Genomic DNA, 15,610 nt, shown 5'->3' with positions numbered 1-15,610 from the left:
TTTTCGCCTGGTTGCCAGAAAGATCAAATTAGATATTTTAAGCTTCATCAAGCATGCGGATGTCCTTTTCTTATTAGAGGAAGTGTTTTTACCTGAATATTTCCAGCATTTTATTTAAAGTTCCACTATGTTAAAAAAAATATTAAAATAATATAGTAGTTACAGTATTATAGTATAGTATATAGGAGTTTTAGTATTATAATTTAAGACAAAATTAGGACGACTCTGGGATTCAGCACTAAAGACCATGAAATAACGGTAGAAACATGCTAAGTTCTTTCGTGTTAAATTTGTTTAACCTATATGATAAAATTTTCAACTGTAGATACACTAGCTAGCAATTATTAATATCTTTAAATAGAATTTATGGCTTTTTGCACACTTGACTAGCTGCAATCAAACATTTCTTGACAAGGCTGGTATTCTTCATCTTCATGTCTCATGGTTGACCTAAAATACCAACAGGGCCCCCCCCCCACACACACATTTTTTGCAAGCATATGTTCAAGTTCGCCATGTACCTCCTCGTGTTTGTCCTTTGTTGGACAAGAGCCATCAAGTACTGTGAGTATCTTGGAGTGAGCTTGGTGCATACCTGGTTGGCTGACTAACATGCGTATGTTGTTTCACTTGGCTGCCAGGTGGTCCTCCTGAAGACCAAGGCTCTTACCGCTGGGGGATGAGGAAGCAGGTTCAGGGGCTGTGTTCACTGGAACTACTGCAAGAATGTTTCCCTTCTGAGATCTCTGCCCTATTTTTAAACCTGACTGAATTGCCCTGCAGGTTAAGCAACTGTTACAAAGGGATTAGTAAACATCTACAGCAAAAGCCCTACTTCCTCAGTGAATTAAGTTAAATACTGACTTACACCCAATCTCAAGAATAACTGTACATGAAGTAATGGCTGTTAAATGCAAGAATAACTATTCACATGCACAGTTAAACTAAGAYTTTACAGGATCACACTCAGAGAGGCAAAAGGGAGTGTCTCTCAGTTTTAATAACTCACCTATGTCACTATCACGCAATTTCCACTATTTCAAATCCTCTAAAGCCAGTGAAATCTCATGCGGGCAAAGGGTTCCACAACAGTAGGTCAGCTCAAAACTCTGGCAAGGAATAACCTCACACTAGTGGAAATATTCCCACAAGTCCTCCCTATCTATACCTCAAGGAGGAATRGGATGAATAGAATAAACATTCCATTTATAGAGTTACTGAAATTTGTAAATTAGGAGTTTCTCCTAAAGCAAACAATTTGGCCTGAAGATATTTTACCTTTTAGGTGTGTGTGGGGAAATATATATATATATTTATATATTTTTTATATATTTATAAAACTATGCATACCAGGTAAAGATAGGGAGCTCTAACAACAAAACCCCCAAAGCCTCTAAAAAGACATATATTTTGGTTAGTGCATGACATTCACCAAATCTAATTCTTCAGATTCTGTGGGTTTAGGATTGTCAAAAACTGGGAATAGAAAATACCTATGCTACCCAATCTAGACTATAACATCCCAATAATCTACAATGAAAACAGCAATTTCTTGTGAAACTAATCCTGTGCTATTGCTTATGTGTCGTGTAAGGAAATGTGTACAGTAACTATGAGTGTCTACAAATTAATGTTAGGAGAATTAAAGAACTGCAGCTTAAATTATTTCAGAGCAATTTTAGAGCATCCAAGCAGCACGGATCAGTCCTATTGTTTTCATGTTATTTAGCAATGTCATCATTAACAACACCTTGAAGAGATACAAACCTACCCGACCTCAGTTCAGACCCTGAATAGTCACCCCTTGACTTCAAAGAGAGCTGGACATGGTTCTGTATGAATTATATTTCTTTTGTAGACTCACTTGCATTTTATGCCCAAGTTAAATAATACCGGAATCCCTAACAGACACAAAATTTCCTAGAACCTACTTTCTTCCCTGACTTTATTCCCTGAAAGCAATCCTGAGCCACGCATGCAAATGTAATGAACAGGTTTTTTGTCAACTTTCGCCCATTAGTTGTTTATTATCCTTTTTAAGTATGAAAAGTATGTTTAAAGAAAATGAAACGTGGAAGAACAGCTGGGATACTAGCTATTAGGAGGTCTACTACAGAAATACCAAAAAAAAAAAATTCGTATCAACTGGGAGAGAGCAAATGTTCCGTTAGTTTCCATAATTAATATGGATAAGTCAAAACCAATATTGTAGCATAAAATTGCTGATTTACTGCAGATTGCAAACTTTCGGAGGAGCACAGAGGAGGAAATTTGCAAGCGAGTCACATATAAGCAGCGGTATCGGTACGATCCAGGGCTAACGTGCTAGGGCCTCAGCAGGCCGTATTGCAGTCTCCCCTGGTCAGCACTACACAACGCGGCACCCGCGCTTCAGGAATGGTCATGCATTTGCACAACCTCCCTCACCCAGACTATTGCTGCATTTGGCACAGGACAAAACAGAGGGTGTTGGCAGGGGCAGAAGCAGCGCAAGAGGACCTGCAGCCTCTCTAAGGAGCAGAGCTAGTGGTCCCTAGAAACAAGTGCATAGGCACAGGGCATCCGCAGCAGCAAATGTACAGGGTTGAATTCTATGCACACAGGCATCCAGCGCAAGCAAACTTCTTCCCACATTTGAACGTGGCTTACAAAAAACCTTCTTAATGCCCTTCCATCTATACTGCTTTCAACTCAGGAAACTCGTATTTCTCTTAGCAGATGAAACCTTAATCTAAAGCTCTAATTACCCATGATTACACAGAATTTTACTGTTAAGAGTAATATTTGAAAGGGTAAAAAAAGCTATTTCAATTAAAGGAAGAAAACTGTGAGCATAATTTGTTCAATCTCTTAGTAATTGTGCACATATAAAATATCCTTGACCTACACTATGACCACTATGACAAGTGTATTTTATTTGAAGGGTATGGTATTGCTTTAGATTTAAATGTACTACTCATAGTATTTGAAATATTATGCAACTATATTATTGCTGTAGTCATGCCATGCTTCCTGACCAAATTTCCTAAAAATTTGAGGCATACACTGAGAAACCTTTTTTTTTCCCCAGGGATATGTTAAATAGCTTGGGAACAACACTGCCCCAAGCAATGGTTGGTTTTGACATTCATATACAAGAATATGTTCCAGAGTATTCACTATTCTCTGTATTTGTTGCCAGAATAACTTCACAAAACTTCTAGGCCCTTCTCTGTAAATAAGCTTCTCTAAAATATTCTTTGGGAACAGACTCTAGAAGCAGATGGATCCCAAACATTGGATGCAGCAGGAAACAGATTATTAGCAAAGTCAGCCATTAAACACATGCTTGTACTTCCTTAGGACTTTTCTTTCTGTTACAGAGTGATGAGTTATTTGTGAAAAACTAACAACATCCATCTGGGTCTTCTGAACAGCCTCTTCATTATTTCAGTGGCATCCAACTATTTTTTCTGATATCTTCATCCTACCTACATTCACAATGTTTTCTGAATTTGTGCTAGTGATACAAAGGTCTGCCTTATTTGACCAAATAAATAATTAACTTTCACAGCACTTTCTTGTTGGTGCACAAACAGCAACATGCTTCCTAAACAAAAATACGTCTCTTGTCCTTTTTTGAAGGAACAGATTTAGTAAGTGGGCTATTCCAGAGAGTAAGGTGGCAAAAAGGAGAGAAGCGGTGTTGAATCTCAAGGCCTATTAATTTCACTTCCCTTAGGAACTATATTTTCCTTGAAATTACAGAAGATACATAGAGATGAATTACACTCTACTGGAGCTTGAATATGGAAATATATTAAATATCAGGACCATTGCAGTTAGRCTTCCCAGCCTCCTGCCCTTTGAATCAAGTTTTCTTCTACCACACACATTTATCAAAACTTTTMAACACTGAAAAAGACAAAATATCAATCACAGGAAAATAGAATGGCCTGCAGTTTAGAGACAGGTCTTTAGTTCTTAAATATTTTTAAAAGGCTGAAAGAAGAAGCACTTTTTAAAAGTACTTCATACAACAAAGTACTTATTTACTGCATTGGACTTAATAAATTATATATAAATAAAAAGTTACAGTACCTACAGAATTAACATAATCATGGATCAAAATTTCTATGGAAACATTTGCTTGAACATAATGGCTGCACTTGCAAACATTCTCCTCCAGTAACATTTAAACTTTCATCTCTAAGTATCGTGAGACAAATTGCTGATATACAGCTAACAGCTTGGCAGTCAGGAAAAGCACTATTTCAACAGTTCTTCAACTTACTGTTGTCTCAGCACAAAAAAGTCCATACTTGCTTTATGAAAACTATTATGAGATCTCTAGGGTGTGTAAAATAAATTGTTTTTAATGCAGCAGTTTTGGCTCACATTAAAAGCATATGGAGATTAATTATGTCTTTTTGAAGGTAAAATGAGTTAACTCTGCTGACACCAGAAGTTCCAATGCTCTTAAGTACTCCATAAAAATACAGACCCCAAAGTTACCTTTTTGTGACAATGTATATATCATGTGAAACACTACACACCTAATATTTTAAAAGTATGTAATAAATACAGATGATCTTTTTGCAAGCTTTCAGGTATAAATAAGAAATGTCATTCACTATTTCATTCTAAATAAGTCCTTTTAATAAACTGACATATGTTTAGGATACAAACAATCAATTTGGTTTTGATATTAGAAGCAAAGTGTCAATAACTATATGCATTTTTTATACTGTTTTGCAAATGAATATTGAATAGAATACTGCCACCTTTTGGCTATGGTCCGGACATAAAAACATGACTTCCTTGTAAAACTTCTAAAAAAATTTGGTTTGTAATGCTATTTCTAAAGCGCTCAATATGTCAACATGATAATATACTTGTTTTATCATAAACATATTGTTGATACAAGTATGAAAAGATTTATTTTTAACTGCACAGTATTACCCTATTATTTCTTGATAATGAGCAAGCACTTCCACAAAAGCATTTGCCTTTAGCAGAAAAGAAGCAGCCATAGTTTTGACATCTTAATCTAATGGAATTACTGCTTTACAGTCATGGCAATTTCTGTACTGCTTAGAGTAATATAATAACACTTTTGTGTGCGTAACTCTAAGAACTTCGTAAACATTGATTCGCTAATTGATTCTCAGGAAACTCTTACTGGAGAATTGTTGAAGTATCACATTAACTGTTTTTAAAACACAGGTGAGAGGCATGCAAGTCTCAGTGACCTCCAGAAGAAGGGCTCTAACGCCTCTTTCACCATGAACAAATGATGCGCCCAGAAGAGGCAGTGCAGAAGAACACAGGGCCTGGGATTTGGGGGGTTAATCCCCAGCAAGTGTTCCAAGTCATTGCAATGAGATTCTCCCAACTGTGCACTAAGCAGGTTTCAATTTAATTCATTTCTGCAAAATAAATTAAAAAAGAGGATTTGAGTCATCTTTTGGGAAGAATTTGCTGATTAAAAAGTTTAGGAAAATAAGCATTCCCTTTTTTGTTACAATGTTTGTACTATGAATTGGGGTTACTGGTTATACAGCAATGTGGAAGAACTATTACCCACCTAAGGGCTACTTTGATTAGATTTTATATATATATATATGCTTATGCACATATATACCCACACATATATACACACATACACATATATACACACACACGCATATACAAATATACATAAATAAACATAAAAGGTTCTTACACAATTCCCTGTAAAATGCTAATGTTCTAGTTAAATGAAAAATGCATTTCAATAACAAGTATTTTCATATAGTCATGCTTTAAAGAACATGTTAAAAAGCAATACCACAAATCATTTTGTTACTGCAAAAGCAGAGGACAGAATTAAAATATAGTGTTCAGGTATCAGCCTTTTTTCCTAGTATTGCAAATGCTTTATATGGAAACTTTATTAAACCAGATCAGAGTTTTAAGTAGAGGGAATTTGCTAGATTGGAAGCTTTATTTCAATCTGCAATTATAGCCATTAGAAATATACTGACAAGTACATTTTTTAAATTACATGCAGTCATTTGCATTTAGAGGAGAACAAATAGAAAGCAGGATACATAATTCACTCACTTTTAACCACCAATATAACAATTTCCCCTCTTAAACCAATCCTATTTAAAATGTCTGCATTGTTCTGAGTATTGGCAATTGGCATAGAGAGTTTTTACAAAGAGGTCATCCTAATTTTCTGACTAAAACCATGTAGTCTCAGCTTGCAACTGTTTTCTGTATTTATACAGAAAAATGAGTTCTTCATAATTAAGCAAATGTACAAAGAGTTTCAAATAGTTTAGTTTCCTCCATCTGTCCTATTCAAAACCAGTTTTTAACCAAAATAATTTGGAAAAGACAGCTAGTAATATCTTCAAACTATTCATATCTTGGAAACAAAATTTTAAGCAGCTGATGTATTTAACTTTGACAAATAGCCTTCCCTGACCTTTACGAATTTGCCTGCAGGGTTAAAATGACAAATTACTCTCACCATGGAACTTTTTAGACTCCTAGAATATTACTATGACATTGCCCTTCAGGAAACACTATTTCAGATTGTATCAGCACTTCCATTTTTCAGGGGTTTATAACTCAGCTGGGCTAAAACTCGATGTGTAACATCATGAACCAAGGGTACTTCAACAACTTAAAACTTAGAAGTTTCATGGTTTCATAACATTCTGTGCCTCTATGTAGCTCATACTGCCTGTATTTCTCAAATGTAACATTGTAAATGTTTATCATAGGTGACTGAAATGTTTTTTAATATACTGGGAGAAGAAAATTGGACCTCTTATATTTCCTTAAATATCTTAAGATCTTTTAGCATAGGACAGAGCTTTTCAGCATGGAAACTGCTGTGCTGTTACAGACAACAATATTATCTGTTAGGCTAATGCTCTGGTCCAAACCCCATATCTGGATCTGATCCTCTAAAATCCACTGAAGTCAATAGAGCCTTTCCACTGCCTTCAACAGGCTTTGGAACAAACTCCCTGAGATCAAATCATGCCAAAGGAGACTTGTCTACAGGAATGTGATTACCAGACATTTAGATATGCCAAACAGGCTTGTTATGCAAGGAGGCAATAAATATTGAAATCAGACGTCCTACATTCTGTTGACCAAAAATGCAAATACAAATTGTCTTATAAGATAGCATAAGCATATCTATAAGCACATGAAAAAACACAAATCAATGTTGTAGTATGCGTACAACAGCGAGAAAGGAGAGGCAGCTTTCCCTTTTCCTTCCTTTCTGAGGCTGCATTTACAATGTGACTTACGAGCAAGTTTATACTGTGAGGGGCAGTCACAGCACTTTAGTCAGTAGTAGCCAATCTCCCTTTGCTGTCAAAGGAGAGAGAAGTCCATGACCACAGGGTGAATTTGACAACTTCCTAACAGGAGTGCCCATGCCATTCCTTCTTTCATTACTTGTTCCTAACCTTAAGCAGCCAGCTGGGTCGTCTTCTAGCAGACACTGTAATGAAGCGGTGGGCTCTGCAGATGGTTGTTAGTAACTTCACTGCATATTCTTGGTCTCCTTTAGTATTGACAACAATTTCTCCTCACTGCAGGCTGAATCTTCCCTTCCCATCCCCCCCCCTCCATTTCTAAGTTTCTAGTCATAAAAACTTTCAAGATGCTCTTGAGACTAAATTCTCTGAGAGTTCAAACTGTCCAGGCTTATAGTATGGCTGATGACACTGAGAATGGAAGAGCTTCAAATTTGAGAATACCTGGCTCTAAACACCTTAGAGCAGAGCTGGTAATAACTTGCAAAGGATGCTTCAGGAAAAAAATAAATAAATAAAACAAACAAACTTCGCCTTCTCACTGTTGTCTATATCCCACATCCTTCAGAAGTATGAATGACCTCCCATCCACCTGTGCTCTGCTTTGAATGCTTTGAGTTCATCTCACATTTTATAAAGCAGCACTCTCTTCACTGTTGCATCTTAATGGCCCTTTGGCTGTGTCTAGACTGCTCTGTCTGTGAGCTCTGCAGCGCATCTCTCGGTCCTACTCTCCCCAATATCCAGACCCTGTCTGTACACCTGCATTTCCTATCAAAGAAAGCAAGCACGCTTAGATCTTGTTCTGATGTGGAACAAAAATACGACAGGGTCCAGGGCTCTCCATGAGCCTAGACACAGAATTTGCTTTCATTTATGTTCATGAGCTACTTACTGTATTTTTTCTGCCCCACCTATCTATAATACTTCAACTCATGTCCTGTTACATGATTTGTTCCAGATACTTCTAAAATTTGTTTCTCTTACCCATTTTTATTCATCTTTTGATATTTCTTTGGATCTGTTGTACCCTCTCCTTTATTGTACCCCACTAAAATTGTCCTCAGCTTATTTCTTTGAGCTGCCTTTATGTAATTTATTATCTCCATATGATCTCTTAGTAATATTCTGACATAACATTATCTAATATATCAATCATCCATCCCACATATTGTCCCACAGTTATCACAATGAATGTAGGCTACTGCAGCTGTGGAAGAACAAAGGCTTCAAAGACAGTTTGTGAACAAAAGAATGAACATCTTCACCACAACCCCCCCTTGAGAAATTCTGCCTTTCCACTGTCTTAGACTCATTACTGACTAGAGGCCCCTGCAACAAAGTATGGCAAGACACCAGACTGAGGTCAGAATATACATTCTTTCCTTGTTTCTGCCCCCAATCTATTGTGTTATTCTGAGTAAGTCATTATCATCTTCCTGCTTCAATTTGCCCCATCAAACATGCTTAAAGTGTTATGCCTCCTAGAGAAATTAATTTGAGATGAGTAAATGGAGAACTGTAAGAATGGAATGTTATTGTTCTAGTTCGCATGATGACTCAGTCTTCTTCTCATGGACAAAGCCTGAGAGCAGTGATATTTTCATTTTGTATTTTCAGGCATCTTTGGTGCATTACTGTCATAGGAAAAAAAAATCTTAAATTGTGAATGCTAACAGGCAGATGATAATTGGGTGTATGTGCGTGTGTGGGGAGAATGTCCAAAACTGAACTCTGTGAAAGCTGCTACTTGCTACTGCTACCTGTATGGGCTGTTTGTAAAGGTTGATAACACCTGCACTAAGCAAAAGTGGCATGTCCTGAATCCTCCAAATATTAGATAGAATCATCAATTAAGAGGCTGATCAGCTGTTGTGCTTCTGCATATACACTACCTAAACCTGAGAAAAAAAAAGGGCTAAGGGGCCTAAAAGAAGGTTTCCCTCAAAAGAATATTTGGTCTCAGAAAGCAGCCCAGAAAGAAGGCAGTGAAGAGCCTGGCTGGAGGAAAGATCCTGGAGATCAGGGGGGATGCGTGAAAACAATTGTCATGGGATGTCTAGACACCTTGGCTGGTAACACCTGAGAATGGTAACTGCAAGCAGCAGCACAGCACAAACCAACACAACTTTATGCCCAACCTTTCTGGATCAGCAGCAATCTCCCTGCTGGGAAGGGAAGTCAAGACTCAGTAAACGTAATATTTGGGGGGGAGGGGGACAAGTGAGAGAGCAAGCAAGTATGAGAGATAATAAAGTTTATTTCTTAAATAAACCCCAGTATCCAGAACCACTACAGACTGTCATTTAGTCTGCCTAGCCTGACAATCACAAGCTAGTATTCTGCAGCCTGTAGCAGTTCCCCATCCTTTCTAAATAAGATGCTGTCTGTTTAATACCAGTGTACAAGGCCATGGATGTACTAGATTAATTTGAATACAGCTATCTTGTAGGATTTGCCATGGTGACTATAATGATATCTCACACTGAGGACTGACAAAATAAAGGCATCTGAAGTTAGTGTCTTGCCTGTACTTATAACAGCATGTTCATAGGATGTCTCCAGAGTGCCCTTAAATCCACACTATACATCACATAAGCACCCAGAGCATCTAGCACTACCTACAAGTATTCACCATCATCCTTTCCCAAGTGGCTTACGCTACTAGTGAGCCTACTGCAGGCAGACAGGACTAGGCTTGCCTGCCCCAGTGCTGTCTCATAACAAAAGGGGGAAGGAAAATGGGCACAGGCAGGGCTGGGATCTGTGAACCCCCAATCTCCCACGTTGCTCTTCTAGGATCATCCTATACTAATTCCTAGCAAGTCATCTGCCACCCCAAGTTGTTCTTCCACGGCTTGAACTCTTTTGCATGGCTTCCCTTTCTCCCCAAAACTGCATCTCCAGAGTATACCAGCCTAGCCTGAATGCTCCCTTCATCTCTTCTGAGCTCAGAGCCAACAAGCCATCAGGAGGATACAAAGGACAGCTTATAGTGTTGGCCAGGAAACAGAAGAGTTCAAAGAGAAAAGAAAGCAAGCCTTCAATCTGCCTTCCAGAGATCAGCTGCTCCTTTTCCATAATTCCTATAGTCGTCTAGAAGCTTTGTGAAGAACTCAGCACAGCATTAGTTATTCCTTACTTTATTTCCTGGCCCACTGTGAAATACTGTGGTCAACATGGCTGCCCAAGAGCCAGGCTGAAACTTTTCAGACCCTGAGATGAAAATCCAGTGAAAGACAGACATTTAGAGAAACCTTTCCAGCTGCAGTCTTAGACAAAATTCCCCTCAAGTAAGTGTGTTCCTGGGACAACAGTATTTGGCTGTAATAGCAGTAAGTGAAGAACTGAAGTCCCTCTCTCCCTTTCTGGGATGGCAACCTGGAGGCCTCAGTAGGTTGGTAGGCCCCAGTACAGGACAGGCTGACAGTGCAGTGGTTATCAAGAGTGATCCTGGTAAAAGACCAACTATTTCTTTAGAAAAGACTGGATAAACATGCAGCTGCCAGGGAATCACCTCTTTAAAGCGTGCCCTTGTTTTTAAGTGTCTGCTGAAGTTCTTCCTGAGATACCTGGAACTAAGGTCCAGACCATTTGCTTGCAGTAACATTTAAGGTTTGGATAGAGGAACATCCTCAAGCTATTTGCCATACCTGCCTTGCCCAGCTGTGCAGCAGACAACCTGAAGTCCTTGTTCGCCTTGAATTTTGTCTTGCTGCAAGTAGTATTCTCATACTACCCCATCCTTCTGGGAGGGAAAATGAATTATTTGGCAACCCAAACCAGGGTGCACAGTGAGCTGGTTTATGGAAAAGATAGTAGATGGGAAAATAATAAGTGCAGGATATATGGCTCCCTTCTACTCAGTTCTGATCCTGAACTGATTTCTAACGTGTGCCTAAGTTTTCGGTCAGGCCTACCACTACTGATTACAAAGCTATGGATTCTGACCCAAAAAAGCATTTATCAAGCCTGTATGTCTCTTTTCCCCTGCTTTCCCCCCCTAAACCATTGGGGCAGCTTACCTGAGCATTACTGTGGGATGGGCCTGTCTGTAGATCTGTGCTCCAGTTAGCAGGACATGAGCAAGCTCCCTCTTAAGGATTTTGTGCTGTGCTTACACTGAATTAAGAGCTTTAGACCTCTGAATCAGAGCTGACTTGCTCCTAACCAAACTGGAGAGCAGGCAGAGCAAGTACAACGTTCAAATCTTGGTACCACATTTGCTCAGGTATTCTGAAATCCTGCATTCAGGAGTCAAATTTAGGGCTATCACTTTTACTGATTTGGAGCCCTTGTTACAGCAATATGGTATTCATAGTGTGCCATAATCACTGAAAGGAAGAAAAACAGCTTCATCAAAGGTAGATTTAAATAATGGCATAGAAGTAACAAAGCATTTACACTAAACTGAAAGAAGAAAACACAACTAAAATGAATTTGTAACAAGCTGGTAAAATTACTCAGGCACTACCTAACACTCAGGAGTGTGAAAAAAAAGATTTTACTCTCCATTTTCTGGATAAAGCTGAAAGAAATCTGTTTTAAGAAAGGAAACCTACAAGCTATACTATGTATACAGCTTGCTTATGCTGAAGTCCTTATGAAACCTGTAAACATCCTCTCCATTCGCTATGCATTAAAAAGCTTTTAAAAAATGTTTTAAAACACTAAGTCTGAACTTGGAGATAAAACACCTTAAGCAAAAAGTTTCAAGCCCTGTTTGCTGAACAATGAAGAGAGGAGCAAAATTTTTAGACATAATGAGAAAATATATCTGAGACTAAAGAAGACTAAAGGAGACCATATAATGTGAACAATGGTCACTGAATTCAAGGCTATAATGGGGTTTATATCAAATTCAGATGGTTTTAAAATTAGTTTCAAAACTTGGTGCTATAAATATCTGCATCACTTCAACTCAGATTTCTGTGTACCATCATCCTACAAAAGTCTTTTTTTATAACTGAATCCAAAACTGATTCAATGAAGCAAGAAGATGCAATAACAGCAGATTTCTGTTCATCAGCATAAAGAATTAAGCCTTCTTTCCATATATAGATTTACTAAAGAACATTCACTTCAAGTTGTACACTGATTATATTGGAACTTTTTAGTAAGAACCTATTATGTTGTCCCAAATTCTTTCAGGGAAAATAATGTTTCAATACATTTTCCACTAGGAAGACCTTCCCCCCTCCCCTTCTTTTTAATCAAAGGAGCAACAGTCTTCTTAATGAATTTCAAATTACTCAACACATGATTTATTATACCACTTAATATATAAAGCTGTTCTGAAAAATAACTTTAAAATGCATACTTTTGAAAAACCTCATTTGTTTCTCTGATCTCTAGTTCAAATACACTTGAACTTGAAACATTTTTCTCCAAATATGCCTCCTGCAAACAACTTGGGATTGGAAAGCAAAGCTGGTTTCTTTCATACACATCCATCATCACCAATAATAAAGATTTGAGATTAAATTATGCCCTTCCTCGGTGATCTCAATACTCTGGGATTAAGAGCTTTAGTTACAATTTCCTTTGCCTTGTTTTGTATATTTAAAGTATACTGTGTCATACTTACAGAGCCAAATTCATTTATTCCTGAGCAATCCAACTGAGCTCACTCAAGTCTTCTGTAATTCCCATTTCTAGTTCTGTCTTTTAACGGGCCTTTCCAATCTCCCTTGAAAGTCTGCACAGAATTAAGCAAGCTGGTAACTCTAAAGATTTGTTATTTTCATATTAAACAATACTTTCTCCTACATTTTCTTGTTAGCATGACAAAAAATAAAAATCAAAAAAAAAATCAAAATTGTACCAAAAAAGGTGGCAAGATTAGGATTATTTCTGTGTGAAAGTCCCCCCCCCCCCCAAGTCTTTTGATGTACTGTACTGTCTAAACAAAGCAAAGCAGTAAACTATGAACAGGCTCAAAGCCACAAGTCATATAGGTTTCTTTGCAATTATAATTTTAACCCTATAATCTAGCAGTATATTACAATACATGGTACATCCTTTAAGAAGATGTCTGTAAGCAGAGTGTCCTTGTTTCCTCCGTATTCTTCATCACCTTTGTGAAATTAAAAATAATGTATTCCATATACCTGTTTTAGGAAAAAAATCAAGTTCAGTTGAAACTTTGACGGAGAATGTATTGGAACTAACTGACTTCTTTTGTTCAATTATTCATGTGATTCAAATTATCAGGTGAGCCTTGTAACACTATATAAGAAAGACAATTTACATAACTAGAAAAGAAGTATTATTGAAAGTACAGAAAACATCACTTGAAAAGTTGTAGATAGAGCCTAACACCACCAACTGGTAAGGTACAATTAGGTAAGCATCGCTGCCCTTAGCTTTTTTAATATGGCCTTCCTGTAAGGGGAAGAAAACCTGCTTTATGAGTTCCACTAGTATAAATGCGGAGTAACTCAACTGATTTAATCATTATTCCGGTCTTACATGTATGTTACAGTGGAACTTGGTCCAGCATCTTTAGTCAAGCGCTTCATTAATATTCTTGCACCATAAAAAGTATACAAAATGATTAAGAAGTTTTAGCATGGTATTCCACTTTGTCTCTCAGACTTCCTCATTGTTTTATTTCCACATACTTCAATAGCATACCCAACACAGTCTTTTTCTATTTTATGATGATTCAGTTAGACTTAAAGTCAGTGTGTCTCAATCTGATTTCTATTCAGAAATACTTGACATTAGTGAATTCTTTTAAATGTCATATTTTTGCATTTAGGAATATTTTTATTTTACCAAGTGAATTCTTTTAAATGTCATATTTTTGCATTTAGGAATATTTTTATTTTACCAAGTGAAAATAAAATATTTATGGACTGCAGGAATTAAAATTTTATTTCAGATATATAAAAAAGCCAAAAGAAAAAAAAGTAGAAATATTACTTTTGAATTGCAAATACCAAAGTGAAAACTATTAAATAAGAATGAGTTATACGAGATTTGAATCATATAGTCAATTCTCTGTGTCAGGGAAGGATGTAAAATAAGTTAATAGGTTCAATTTTCCCCAATAACATGAAGCAGGAAAATAATTTACTACAATTTCCTGGTGATTATTCAATTCTAGCAATTCAAAGATTGTCATTTAACTTATTGCTAACACAACAGTAAAAATCAACAATTACATAAATAGATTAGATAGAAAAGATTGCTCACTGTTTAAGAATTGTGAAACCAGAATAACCAGCCCAAGCAAGATGCATACTTGTTGATTTTTAAGATATTTTTCTAGCTAGTTCTAGCCAAATGGCTTTTATTTCATGGACAAAAATAGAGACCTTAAGTACACTGTTAACAATGAACTGAATTCCAGAAGGGAAGTAGTCCACTAGCTAAAGGCACTAGTCTTCTTTTCCTTGGATTTGAATTCAACATGGTATATGTCAAAACTAAAAGCTGGCCTAGAGGTTACTACGCCTCACACAATTCCTCAGCCAGGTGTCTATTCAGGAGTTAAAAATAAACTCAAGTAACCAGTTTTAACTGAACATAACTGGAAAAAGACTGCTTTGCCATCAAATGTCACCAAGAGGGATATAGCTATTTTGCTAAATGATATGGCTAAAGAAGGCTTTTCTTTTCTCAGAGCAACAGTTCTCAGCATACAGTGCATTCTGCCTTGGGCATTTACAACAGAGAGCAAACAGTAGACCTGACAGCTGTTCTGGCACAGTATTGTGGTAACTGTCYTCTCTGCTAAAAGGGTGTCCCCGGATAGGTTCTTTGCACCTTTTCACTCATCACTGTGCTTATTTCTTGCAGATAATAATCCATATAACAGAACCCAGTGCTGCACAGTGCCTTAGGTGACTTAGCCTTTTGTAGTACCAAGGGCCTTCTATCTGCAACTCTGTAGCCTGCTTTCCACGGCAGCTCTGTAACCTTTCAGCCAAGCTGCTAAGGCAGCATTTTCCAGTGCCTCTGGGGCAGCATTATTCCCTGGTTGTTCTAATGCTGTTATTCACCATTACTCTCGCGCTATCACTGCGCCCCCGAAACCCCAGGTACTGCGGGTGTGGTGGGCTCTCATGGGAAGCAAGGGCGACGAGAGAACCACCCCCTCCTTCCCCGCTTGCCCTACCCCTTGGCTGCAGGTTCCAGTTCACCTTCGGGAACCCAATACTGTGCAGGCACAAAGATTACCAACCAATCAGCACACAGCGCCCACCTCTGACCAAAGCTCCCTCCAATCAACACTAAGCATCATAAGCAGGAACAACCAATAGGGAGTCGAGTGCTCTAGCAGCTGCTGAATAATA

The sequence above is a fragment of the Apteryx rowi genome, unplaced genomic scaffold (genome assembly GCF_003343035.1).
Source record: "Apteryx rowi isolate R43461 unplaced genomic scaffold, aptRow1 scaffold_411, whole genome shotgun sequence".
NCBI lineage: Eukaryota > Metazoa > Chordata > Aves > Apterygiformes > Apterygidae > Apteryx > Apteryx rowi.
The sequence above is the reverse complement of the archived record's forward strand: the minus strand, read 5'-3'. Positions refer to the sequence as shown.